Below are 13,819 nucleotides of genomic sequence, written 5' to 3'. Positions count from 1 at the left end.
GCTAGCCTTAGAGTAGAAAATGATAATTTGATTGCTAAGGCTAAAGATTTTGATGTTTGCAAAGCTACTGTTTCCGACCTTAGAACTAAAAATGATTTGTTGCATGCTAAGGTTGTTGAACTAAAATCTTGCAAACCCTCTACATCTAATGTTGAGCATGTTTCTATTTGTACTAGATGTAGAGATATTGATGTTAATGCTATTTATGATCACATGTCTTTAATTAAACAACAAAATGATCATATAGCAAAACTAGATGCTAAAATTACCGAGCATAACTTGGAAAATGAAAAGTTTAAATTTGCTAGAAGTATGCTCTATAATGGGAGACACCCTGGCATTAAGGATGGCATTGGCTACCAAAGGGGAGACAATGTCAAACTTAGTGCCCCTCCTAAAAGATTGTCAAATTTTGTTAAGGGCAAGGCTCCCATGCCACAGGATAACGAGGGTTACATTTTATACCCTGCCGGTTATCCTGAGAGCAAAATTAGGAGAACTCATTCTAGGAAGTCTCACTCTGGCCCTAACCATGCTTTTATGTATAAGGGTGAGACATCTAGCTCTAGGCAACCAACCCATGCTAAGTTGCCTAGAAAGAAAACTCCTAGTGCATCAAATGATCATGCTATTTCATTCAAAACTTTTGATGCATCATATGTGCTTACTAACAAATCCGGCAAGGTAGTTGCCAAGTTTGTTGGGGGCAAACACAAGGGCTCCAAGACTTGTGTTTGGGTACCCAAAGTTCTTGTGTCTAATGCCAAAGGACCCAAAACCGTTTGGGTACCTAAAGTCAAGAACTAAAAGTGTTTTGTAGGTTTATGCATCCGGGGGCTCAAGTTGGATACTCGACAGCGGGTGCACAAACCACATGACAGGGGAGAAGAAGATGTTCTCCTCATATGAGAAAAACAAAGATCCCCAACGAGCTATCACATTCGGGGATGGAAATCAAGGTTTGGTCAAAGGTTTGGGTAAAATTGCTATTTCACCTGACCATTCCATTTCCAATGTTTTTCTTGTTGATTCATTAGATTACAATTTGCTTTCCGTTTCTCAATTATGTCAAATGGGCTACAACTGTCTATTCACTGATGTAGGTGTCACTGTCTTTAGAAGAAGTGATGATTCAATAGCATTTAAGTGAGTGTTAGAGGGTCAGCTATACTTGGTAGATTTTGATAGAGCTGAACTCGACACTTGCTTAATTGCTAAGACTAACATGGGTTGGCTCTGGCACCGCCGACTAGCCCATGTTGGGATGAAGAATCTTCATAAGCTTCTAAAGGGAGAACACATTTTAGGATTAACAAATGTTCATTTTGAGAAAGACAGGATTTGTAGCGCATGCCAAGCCGGGAAGCAAGTTGGAACCCAACATCCACACAAGAACATCATGACGACCGACAGGCCGCTTGAGCTACTCCACATGGATCTATTCGGCCCGATTGCTTACATAAGCATCGGCGGGAGTAAGTATTGTCTTGTAATAGTGGATGATTATTCTCGCTTCACTTGGGTGTTCTTTTTGCAGGAAAAATCTCATACCCAAGAGACCTTAAAGGGATTCTTGAGACGGGCTCAAAATGAGTTCGGCTTAAGGATTAAGAAAATTAGAAGCGACAACGGGACGGAGTTCAAGAACTCTCAAATTGAAGGCTTCCTTGAGGAGGAGGGCATCAAGCACGAGTTCTCCTCTCCCTATACGCCACAACAAAATGGTGTAGTGGAGAGGAAGAATCGAACTCTATTGGACATGGCAAGAACCATGCTTGATGAGTACAAGACTTCGGATCGGTTTTGGGACGAGGCGGTCAACACCGCTTGCTACGCCATCAACCGGTTGTATCTACACCGAATCCTCAAGAAGACATCATATGAACTCCTAACCGGTAAAAAGCCCAATATTTCATATTTTAGAGTTTTTGGTAGCAAATGCTTTATTCTTGTTAAAAGAGGTAGAAAATCAAAATTTGCTCCTAAAACTGTAGAAGGCTTTTTACTAGGATATGACTCAAACACAAGGGCATATAGAGTCTTTAACAAGTCCTCAGGACTTGTTGAAGTTTCTTGTGACGTTGTGTTTGATGAGACTAACGGCTCTCAAGTAGAGCAAGTTGATCTTGATGAGATAGGTGAAGAACAGGCTCCATGCATAGCGCTAAGGAACATGTCCATTGGGGATGTGTGTCCTAAGGAATCCGAAGAGCCTCCACATGCACAAGATCAACCATCCTCCTCCATGCAAGCATCTCCACCAACTCAAATTGAGGATGAGGCTCAAGAGGTTGAACAAGAAGATCAAGAAGATGAGCCACCTCAAAATGACGGCAACGATCAAGGGGGAGATGGAAATGATCAAGAAAAGGAGGATGAGCAAGAACCAAAACAGCCACACCCAAGAGTCCACCAAGCAATCCAACGAGATCACCCCGTCGACACCATCCTCGGCGACATTCATAAGGGGGTAACCACTCGATCTCGTGTTGCACATTTTTGTGAGCATTACTCTTTTGTTTCCTCTATTGAGCCACACAAGGTAGAGGAAGCACTCCAAGATGAGGATTGGGTGATGGCGATGCAAGAGGAGCTCAACAATTTCACAAGGAATGAGGTATGGCATTTGGTTCCACGTCCTAATCAAAATGTTGTAGGAACCAAATGGGTCTTCCGCAACAAGCAAGATGAGCATGGTGTGGTGACAAGGAACAAAGCTCGACTTGTGGCCAAGGGATACTCCCAAGTCGAAGGTTTGGATTTCGGTGAAACCTATGCACCCGTAGCTAGGCTTGAGTCAATTCGCATATTATTAGCCTATGCTACTTACCATGGCTTTAAGCTTTATCAAATGGACGTGAAAAGTGCCTTCCTAAATGGACCAATCAAGGAAGAGGTCTACGTTGAGCAACCTCCCGGCTTTGAAGACAGTGAGTACCCTAACCATGTCTATAAGCTCTCTAAGGCGCTTTATGGGCTCAAGCAAGCCCCAAGAGCATGGTATGAATGCCTTAGAGATTTTCTTTTGCTAATGGCTTCAAAGTCGGAAAGGCCGATCCTACACTCTTTACTAAAACTCTTGAAAATGACTTGTTTGTATGCCAAATTTATGTTGATGATATTATATTTGGGTCTACTAACGAGTCTACATGTGAAGAGTTTAGTAGGATTATGACACAGAAATTCGAGATGTCGATGATGGGGGAGTTGAAGTATTTTCTAGGATTCCAAGTCAAGCAACTCCAAGAGGGCACCTTCATTAGCCAAACAAAGTATACTCAAGATATTCTAAGCAAGTTTGGAATGAAGGATGCCAAGCCCATCAAGACACCCATGGGAACAAATGGGCATCTCGACCTCGACACGGGAGGTAAGTCCGTGGATCAAAAGGTATACCGGTCGATGATAGGTTTTTTACTCTATTTATGTGCATCTCAACCGGATATTATGCTTTCCATATGCATGTGTGCAAGATTCCAAGCCAACCCTAAGGAATCACACCTTACGGCCGTAAAACGAATCTTGAGATATTTGGCTTATACTCCTAAGTTTGGGCTTTGGTACCCTAGGGGATCCACATTTGATTTAATTGGATATTCGGATGCCGATTGGGCGGGGTGTAAAATCAATAGGAAGAGCACATCGGGGACTTGCCAGTTCTTGGGAAGATCCTTGGTGTCTTGGGCTTCAAAGAAGCAAAATTCGGTCGCTCTTTCCACCGCCGAAGCCGAGTACATTGCCGCAGGACATTGTTGCGCGCAATTGCTTTGGATGAGGCAAACCCTGCGGGACTACGGTTACAAATTAACCAAAGTCCCTTTGCTATGTGATAATGAGAGTGCAATCAAGATGGCGGATAATCCCGTCGAGCATAGTCGCACTAAACACATAGCCATTCGGTATCATTTTCTTAGGGATCACCAACAAAAGGGAGATATCGAGATTTCATACATTAATACTAAAGATCAATTAGCCGATATCTTTACCAAGCCTCTTGATGAACAATCTTTTAACAAACTTAGGCATGAGCTCAATATTCTTGATTCTAGGAACTTCTTTTGTTAAATTGCACACATTGCTCTTCTATATACCTTTGATCATGTCTCTTTCATATGCTATGACTAATATGTTTTTCAAGTCTATTTCAAACCAAGTCATAGGTGTATTGAAAGGGAATTGGAGTCTTCGACGAAGACAAAGGCTTCCACTCCGTAACTCATCCTTCGCCGTCGCTCCAAGAGACTCTCCATCTTTGGGGGAGAGAGCAAAAGGACTTCGTCTTTGGTATAATCTTAACTCATTTATTTATGACCAAAGGGGAAGATAGCACTTCGAGGGCTCTAATGATTCCGTTTTTGGCGATTCATGCCAAAGGGGGAGAAAGTAAGGGCCCAAAGCAAAAGGACCGCACCACCACACCAATTTCAAAAACTAAGTGTTGAATATTTTTCAATTGGTATCCTATTGTGTTCAAAAAAAAGGGAGAAAGTAGTATTTCAAAAATGATATATCAAAACCCTCTTGAACACTAAGAGGAGAATCTCATTTAGGGGGAATTTTGTTTAGTCAAAGGAAAAGCATTTGAAACAGGGGGAGAAAATTTCAAATCTTGAAAATGCTTCTCAAAATCTTATTCATTTGCCTTTGACTATTTGCAAAAGAACTTTGAATAGGATTTACAAAAATAGTTTGCAAAAACAAAACCTGTGGTGCAAGCGTGGTCCAAAATGTTAAATAAGAAAGAAACGATCCATGCATATCTTGTAAGTACTTATATTGGCTCAATTCCAAGCAACCTTTACACTTACATTATGCAAACTAGTTCAATTATGCACTTCCATATTTGCTTTGGTTTGTGTTGGCATCAATCACCAAAAAGGGGGAGATTGAAAGGGAATTAGGCTTACACCTAGTCCCTAATTAATTTTGGTGGTTGAATTGCCCAACACAAATAATTGGACTAACTAGTTTGCTCCAGTGTATAAGTTATACAGGTGTTAAAGGTTCTAACTTAGCCAATAAAAAGACCAAGAGTTGGATTCAACAAAAGAACAAAGGGGTCAACCGAAGGCACCTCTGGTCTGGCGCACCGGACTGTCCGGTGTGCCACCGGACAGTGTCCGGTGCACCAGAGGACATGTCCGGTGCACCAGAGGACTCCAACGCAAACTCGCCACCTTCGGGAATTTCTAGAGGCGACTCCGCTATAATTCACCGGACTGTCCGGTGTACACCGGACAGTGTCCGGTGCTCCAAGGGAGAGCGGCCTCAGGAACTCGCCAGCTTCGGGAATCTCCAACGGCTAGTCCGCTATAATTCACCGGACATGTCCGGTGTACACCGGACTGTCCGGTGCAACTCCGGAGCAACGGCTATTCGGCACCAACGGCTACCTGCAACGCAATTAATGCGCGCGCAGAAGGCAGGCGCGCCCATACTGGCGCACCGGACAATGAACAGGAGATGTCTGGTGTGCACCGGACATCCAGGCGGGCCCACAAGTCAGGAGCTCCAACGGTCAGAATCCAACGGCAGTGATGACGTGGCGGGGGCACCGGACATGTCCGGTGTGCACCGGACATGTCCGGTGCGCCATCGAACAGACAGCCTTCCAAGGCCACTTTTGGTGGTTGGGGCTATAAATACCCCAACCACCCCACCATTCATTGCATCCAAGTTTTCCACTTCCCAACTACTTACAAGAGCTCTAGCATTCAATTCTAAACACACCAAAGAGATCAAATCCTCTCCAAATTCCACACAACGCCCTAGTGATTAGAGAGAGTGATTTGCTTGTGTTCTTTCGAGCTCTTGCGCTTGGATTGCTTTCTTCTTTCTTGATTCTTTCTTGTGATCAAACACTCACTTGTAATTGAGGCAAGAGACACCAATCGTGTGGTGGTCCTTGCGGGAACTTTGTGTTCCAAGTGATTGAGAAGAGAAAGCTCACTCGGTCCGTAGGACCGTTTGAGAGAGGGTAAGGGTTGAAAGAGACCCGGCCTTTGTGGCCTCCTCAACGGGGAGTAGGTTTGAGAGAACCGAACCTCGGTAAAACAAATCCGCGTGTCTCACGTCATTATTCGCTTGCGATTTGTTTTGCGCCCTCTCTCGCGGACTCGATTATATTTCTAACGCTAACCCGGCTTGTAGTTGTGATTAAGATTGAGAATTTCAGTTTCGCCCTATTCACCCCCCCTCTAGGCGACTTTCACCCGTGCCGCGCGGCGCACTGTGCTCATCATCCCTTATACGAGAAGCTTCCCCTGCACACCGAGGCTACGTAGATCTCAGGTGTCAGGGCGCAAGAAGATTGCCCCAGCAGCAAACATTAGTAGCTCCAATTACTACATCTGTTGTGTTCCTGGGCCCACATGTCGGGGCTCAACACTCTTGTACATGCCCCCCTTAGCTATAAAAGGGGAGGCAGACAACGTTAGAAGGGGAGAGACCCAACACAGACTCTCAATTCTTAAGCTTCCATAGCAATCCAACACACAGTGGAGTAGGGTGTTACGCTCCGGTGGTTCGAACCACTCTAAACCCTCGCGTGTTCATGTGCTTGATGTTCGCTTAGTAGGATAGGCAAAACGCTTAAGCCCCTTCCTCATCTTAGGATTTAGGGCGGGTGCACTCCGCCACCCGGCCGGAGAATTCCCTCTCCGACATTTGGTGCGTCAGGTAGGGGGCTGGGCATTAGGTTTTTGCTTGTTTCCTCGCTCAACATGATGGTGCAAATCGTGGAGCATCGCGCCGAGACATCAACGGACTTCCTGGTGGAAGAAGTTGTTTCTTCCACACCACAGGTTCCTAACTGCCCAATGTCGGACACTGCTGCTGTGCACGCTGCTCGGCAGCATACAGCTGCACAGACATCCCGGACTCCGTCGAGGGTGGCCCCGGGAGCATTGTCAGCAGCCAGGGAGTTGCTCCGCCACCCTCCAAGCTCCACGGCCTCACCAGGGGCCATAAAGCAGTGGCGGGACGACTTCGACCGGCTGCTCAGCATGGCGCATTCTACCTCGACCAGATCAAGGCCACGGTCATCCCGACGCCAACATGAGGTGTTGGCGTCTGTGCGCTCACCCTCAGTGAGGGGTGCATAGACCAACGACCTCCGGGCAGAACTCAACCGCAGGCGTGCGGGAGAGGACACCCGGGTCTCTTTGGAAAGGTCGCGTGAGCGCCACCAAAACATCGAGGGCCGCAACCTCGATCAAGACTTCGCTGCGGTAGCACCACAGGCCCCAATGGGCACCCGGTCCCAAGCTGGTGTCCCCTTGGCCGGCGTGGGCTGCGCCGCTCTCGTGGATCATCTCCGCGCGGTGTCATGGCCACCCAAGTTCCGGCCACACCTACCGGAGAAGTACGACGGAACGTCAAATCCGTCGGAGTTCCTGCAGGTGTATGTCACCGCTATCACAGCAGCCGGTGGAAACACCGCTGTGATGGCAACATATTTTCATATCGCCTTGTCTGGTCCTGCTCGGACTTGGCTCATGAACCTCGCCCCAGGGTCAATCTACTCCTAGGAAGAGCTCTGCACGCGGTTCGTTGCGAACTTCGCCAGTGCTTACTAGCAGCACGGCGTGAAGGCCCACCTCCATGCGGTGAGGCATGAGCTCGGGGAGACTCTCCGGACGTTCATCTCCCGCTTCACCAAGGTGCGAGGTAATATACCTCGCATTTCCGATGCTTCCATCATCATGGCTTTCCGACAAGGAGTACATGATGAGAAAATGTTGGATAAGTTGGCCACGCATGACGTGGAGACTATCCCCACACTCTTCGCTCTGGCCGACAAATGCGCCAGTGCCGCCGAGGGTCGTGCATGGCACTCGGCCCCACAAACCGGGGCTGCCCAGTCGGGTGGCTCGGGTGCCCTCCCCTGGGACGGTAAGAAGAAAAAGAAGAAGGACCGCGACTACCAGAGGTCGCGGTCCACCGCTCTAGTCATTGCAGCCGCGACCGGGGGCCGGGGTGACCGCATCAAACGTCACGACCGCAGAGGGTTAACAACGACTCATGCCCTGTGCACCCCAACGGTCGCCACAGTGTCGTAGAGTATCGCGAGATCATTGACCTCGCAAAACGCGTCAGCGAGCGGCGCGAGCAATCCCCCTAGTTTGGCTCCCCACCTCGACGCCGACCTAGCAAAGAAAAGGTCGACGACGGTGAGGTGGCCGCTGCTGAACGGGACCTCGGGTATCAGTCACCTGAGGGGGACCTGAAGGATGTCTTCACCGGAGGCTCCTACTCCGATGGGGACAACTAGATGGACCCCCAGAGGGACCCCGTGCTCCCCGGTCTACGGGGCCAAAACCTACCTTCCCCCGGAAACCCCTCTGGACTCCCCGCGGGTCCAGGCTTCTCTCAAGTCCACGCAGAAATGGCTACAGCACGAGGACGAGGACTCCCTCATCAGACATAGATGGGAACCTAGGGTCGGGACCTAGTCCTACGGCAGGTACCAAACCAAGAGGTGATCCGCTACTCTCCCTCATCTGGGAAGGACCCTTCAAGGTGACGGGAATACGCCGACCCGGGGATGACTATCTTGCTATGACTGAAGAAGTACCTCTTCCTGGCCACTGCAGCATCTCTGTAAGTTCTATCCATAGGAGCAAGTCTGAGGGGTCGAATTCTTCTCCCTTTTTGTAACTAGGAAACGCATACATGTACGCCAACCCGGTGAGGTCCGCCCTCATAAGCCCGGCCTGTTGGTCTACACCCATGCATGACATGTTATAAAGAAAAGATTTACCCCCTCAGATGTGCCTCTACGATAGTTTATCCTATTGCACCATGGTCTTACCATGCAGTTTTTCAGATATTATCTTATCTAACCCACCCGAATAGTTCCCTTTCCATCAAACATAATGACATCCAAATTGAACAGCCAGGCTTGCAGCTTAGGACCTCTCTGCGAAAGCAGGAGGGCCCGACAGCCTGGGAGCCGGTTCTAGAGAACGGGAGCCCGTTCCATGGGGTGGTCCGGAGCATGTGTGGCCGCTTAGCCTGGTTCCGTACCCGAAAGCCTGCACACTCCACCACTCCGTGACGGGTACCTAGTATTTGGAGCTATAAGTCCTGTGGGTCCGACAACCTAGGGTCTGGAACTAGGGAACAGACACTTGTCTCCTAGGGTGGTCCGGAGCCCGTGTAGCCACTCAGCCTGGTTCCGTACCGTGGGCCTGCACGCTCCACCACTCTACGACGAGTGTCCTAGTACCTAGAACCACAATCCAGAGGGTCCAGGCGCACAAATTGGCCTTCCAGACTAGACCCTGCAGGTCCCGAGCATGTATCAAAGGATGGCTAGTGTCAGATGACGGGTCCTGTGGGTGTACTACTAATGCTCCCTAGCCGAAGCTGTGTGCAGGCCCAGGCCCCAGTCGAGGTTACCTCTTGGGGGCCATTGCCAACTCTTTCTTAGGTATGCTGGTCTGCAGCCTCAACAAATCGAGCCTACATCCCAGGGGGGCCAGGTACCAAAGAAGAGTCAGTTACACCACACGCAACAGGGACAAGTGGTACACAGATAAGTGCTAATACGGCTTGATAAATAGTACTCAAAAGTACCTTACAAAAAGCAAAAGTATTACATCCGCTTTCAAGCGGAGTCCTAGCTCCATCTCTACTCTGCAGGAATGGACTACTCCGCACCAGCAGGGTCGCGTTGGTAGCAAGCTCCGAGTGGCTCGCCAGCGGAGGCGACTACCTCAGCACCGACGGCAGCGACCACCTCTGCACCGACGGCAGCGGCCACCTCTGCCACGACGACTTGCCAACGCCGGTGGCCACCTCGGCACGTGCGAAGAGGTCCTTGCCCCCGTCCCCCTACGGGGGTGAGGACAAGACCATCCAAGAACGCGGCCGCCCCCTCCATGGCGTCTGACGTCTTGTACGACCCCCCGGGCAACGTCGGAGCAATGCGGCCGGCGGCGTAGGGATGCCACGGATGCGGCAGACCTGCGCACGGTGCGACCATCGCCCTTGCGGTAGACGGACAGCCACGCCCCGCTTGGCGGTGGGAGGCAACATTGGAGGTGGCACCAAAACCATCAAAGCCAAAGAGATGGAGCCGCAGCACGGCTCGCTTCCCACCCCAAAGAATTGGGGGCTCGTGGGATGGAGCCATAACTTAGCCCATTGTCCACCTTCACGAGGCCGGTGATCATCCTTCCCCCCGAATGATGGAGGAAGAAGCGGGAAGGAGCGTCGCCTCCACGGACATCTCGTGGAGGTAGGCGACAATGACCACCTGAAGGCTGAAGTAGGACGCCACGGGTAGAGGATGGGGGCCAAACCCCTCCAACAGTTGCACGAAGAAAGATGGGATCGACAGAACCGACCCACTAGGGAGTTTGGGAACAAAGAACACAAACTCTTTGGCAGAAAGGTCGCTGAGAGGAGAGACCTCAACACAAGTCCTCCCGGCAAATACCGGCGCATTCCATCCAAGCAGGCGGTATACCATTTCGAGCACTCACTCAGTCTGGGCGAACTCAGGATGAAGTCACAAGGCCATGGAAAACTATGGCAACGCGAGGCGGAAACCTTGAAGGCAAAGGGGCACAGAGAGCTCGGAGGCGAAAGGACGCCACGAGTGGGAAAGAAGCAAGACATGGCTGCAACTCGAAGGGTGAACCCCTTTTTAAAGGCAGATTTCCCCGCTCGCGCCCCGAAGCATCAAGGGCAAGGTCTCCCCCGATGCGCACCAGGGTTCCCTTCCTATGACATGGGCGCCAGGTCTCACATCTCATACAAGCTGGCCCGAAGCGCAAAGAAGGCGAATCGTCGCACAAGGAGCGTGCAACCGCCCTGCGGTTATACGCCTTTCCATCTTCGCCGCAATCAGCGGTCAAGAAGGCGAACCACCGCATAAGGAGCGTGCAACCGCCCTGCGGTTATACGCACTTTCATCTCCACCGCAACCAGCGGTCAAGGAGGCGAACCAACGTACAAGGAGCGTGCAACTGCCCCCTCGGCTTCGCTGCAACCGGTGGTCTAACCTCTGGCATGGGGGCCCGGGCCCACATGTCATGCACCCGGCACACTGGTTTCTAGGTGCAGAAAAGTCGCACCGCCGCCCGCGCCAATACCGCGCCTCCTCGAGGCCGTCGCAGAAGACCGAGGTGATAAATTTTCAAAACCAATGCAGCGACTCGAGGCACCCCGTGTATGGCCCAACAAAGACATTAAGTGCGGAGGTCATGGGCCAGTCAGCCGCGGGGACAGGCGTGGCAATCGGCGTGACCATGGATGGGACGACAGTAATTGCATCAACGGGCACGCAGGAGCAGCAAGCCAATCGCCAGTCAAACTTTGGCCCCACATGCAGGTTCGCATCCTCCCCTAAGGCGGGCCCAGGGGCCACTGTCGGTACCCTGAATCAGGGGTACCCCTTACTACAATATGAAGACGCGGTGCCCGTACGACGTACCCTAGCCGCACGGTGAACATCGCTCGACCGCACCACATGGGCAGCTCAAGGGGCACCATGTGGCGAGGAAAGATGATACATCCAGGATGTATCAGTCGAACCGGACCTCCGCGAGGGAGCACTGGACCCCTGTACGCACAACCCGGACCCTCGATTACAGCTCGGGACTCCCAAGTAGGCATGCCGAGCCCCTGGGATGGGGTCCAGATCCCTTTGAGTAAGGTTCGGGCCACTACGAGGTCCCGGGACAGGGGATACCCTGGCCTATGCAAGGGTCCGGTAGTGACACGTGTCCAGGTCTTATATCGTGCGCTTGCGCTCCCCGCTCAGGCGGAGACCCGATGCTGCCACGTGGCTTGTTGCCCGTGACATAAGCCAACGGGCGGAGCCTGACGTAAGGCCCTTAGGCCGCACAGTCTCTGCATGTCACACCCGGGTTTCGGGGCACCAAGACCAGGGCGCGAACATAATCACTAGTTGTGCTAGGACCAAGTCTCACACATATGATGAATCATGGCACAAGATCAAATGTCACATCTTTACTATATAGTAGGAGTTTTGTATAAAATAAATATATAATTACATTATAAGGAGACAACGGTCTAGCAACCCAAAGTTGACTGGGAGACGAGGGCCTAGACCTCTCACGAACACATCACAGCATCCTCCATGCGCCTCATCCTGCGGTACCTGTTCTTGACCTGTGTGGGGGGGGTGTGAGACAGCAAGAGTGAGCTCACATACGATCATAGCTCAACAAGTTGTGGGGAATAATGTGCATGAACTCGCCAAAGGTGGTAGTTCATGTGAAGTGTAAGGCCTACCAAAGAGGATGGTTAGAGCTGAGCATTGCTTTTAAAGTTGGTCAAAATTTTATTAGCAATTACTAAGTATAAGTAAATACCAACCCAATTAAGTAGTAGAACAAAAGTAATAACAACATCACCTGTGATGCAATGCATATGACAAACTGAATTTAGTTCCATAAATTAATCATGTGAGTGTCCGAGCTGCTCATGACCGTGAGCACGACTAGTATACCCACTACACGACGGTTCACTTACAGCGACCTACAGTTGGTTGCTAAAACGACCTTCAGCGACCTACGGTTGGTCGCTAAAAACTTTTAGCGACCCATAAGGATGGTCGCTGTAAGTGTCGTCGCTAAAGGCTTTAGCGACCGACATCTTTTTAGTGATCGACCGTCCATTGCTACTATTGTATATTTAGCGACCAACCGTGGGTTGCTGTACTATAGATTTAGCAACCAACCGTAAGTCATCATACTATACATTTAGCAACCAACAGAAAGTTGCCCTTTTTACAGTTGCTATTAATAATAATATGCATTTAATTAAGCACCACAAATCACAGATTTTTATACACAAATCATAAAAACATGCACAGTTAATCAGTATACCACAGTCATAGATCCATCACATAAACACAAAAGCACCACAATTATATATTCACAAAAGAATCACAATTATAATATCATTCACAACTAGATCATTTACAGATAGCTAGCTAGATCATTCACAAAAGCTCCAGAGATGATCAGTCACAAAAGCACCACAGCGACATCACTCCAGCTTGAAGCAGTTCAAAAGCCCACAACTACATCACTAATGTTTCATATCACTCCAGCTATTGTTCAAAAGCCCACAACTACATCACTCTAGCTGCTCCAGAGTTGATTAGTCACAAAAGCACCAAAGCTACACTAATGCTTCAAGCAGTTCAAAAGCCTTCAGACAACCACTCCAGCTTCTTGTATCCTCCTGTTTTAAGGTACAAGCTTTCTTTGTCCAGAACACCCTAGAAAAAGGTACATCAAATTAGTATATTGTTGCTACGTTTGTAAATAAAAATACAGTTTTGATGCCTTATCTACCTCCACTAGACGGTGTTGCAGTCTTATGCACCAACTTCAGCCTTATGCCTTGTCCAAGTGATCAACTAGCGTACCTAGATGATATACAGTAATGCATATGAGTAAGGACATGAATAGCAAATGATAAATAACCTATACTAAAGAGGGGAAAACACTTCAAACAAGACATCACAAACATTCACAACCAGACATTATATTGAGATACACAACCAAGCGTAATGATCACGTTCTCTAAACCACCTTGTCCAAGTAACTTGAATCATATACTAAAGAGGATAAATACTTAAAACAAGTCATCACAACTCCTATGAGCACATAAGATGTGAAAATACTACTAAGTACTACAAGCGCATCTTTTATACTTAAATAGATCTAACTCAAGCATCGAACAATCCTAAGATTACACACAAGTCTTAAGCTCATGGACTAGAGAACCATGCCAACGGACTAACACTATTATTAGCACTATATTAGCCAATACA

General features: G+C 49.1%; 1 long non-coding RNA gene across 1 annotated transcript; it reads right to left on the bottom strand.

Moving 5' to 3' along the window:
- Positions 1–12,907: 12,907 nt before the first annotated feature.
- LOC109941589 (uncharacterized) lies at positions 12,908–13,377 on the bottom strand. Its single transcript, XR_002264247.2, has 2 exons — positions 13,338–13,377; positions 12,908–13,261 (listed from the first exon to the last, which is right to left on the bottom strand). It is a non-coding gene; the product is annotated as an uncharacterized lncRNA (long non-coding RNA).
- Positions 13,378–13,819: the final 442 nt, after the last annotated feature.

Source organism: Zea mays, chromosome 8 (assembly GCF_902167145.1).
Source record: "Zea mays cultivar B73 chromosome 8, Zm-B73-REFERENCE-NAM-5.0, whole genome shotgun sequence".
In the NCBI taxonomy this organism is placed as follows: Eukaryota; Viridiplantae; Streptophyta; class Magnoliopsida; order Poales; family Poaceae; genus Zea; species Zea mays.
Note: the sequence above shows the minus strand (reverse complement) of the source record. Positions and strands in the feature narration are given on the sequence as shown.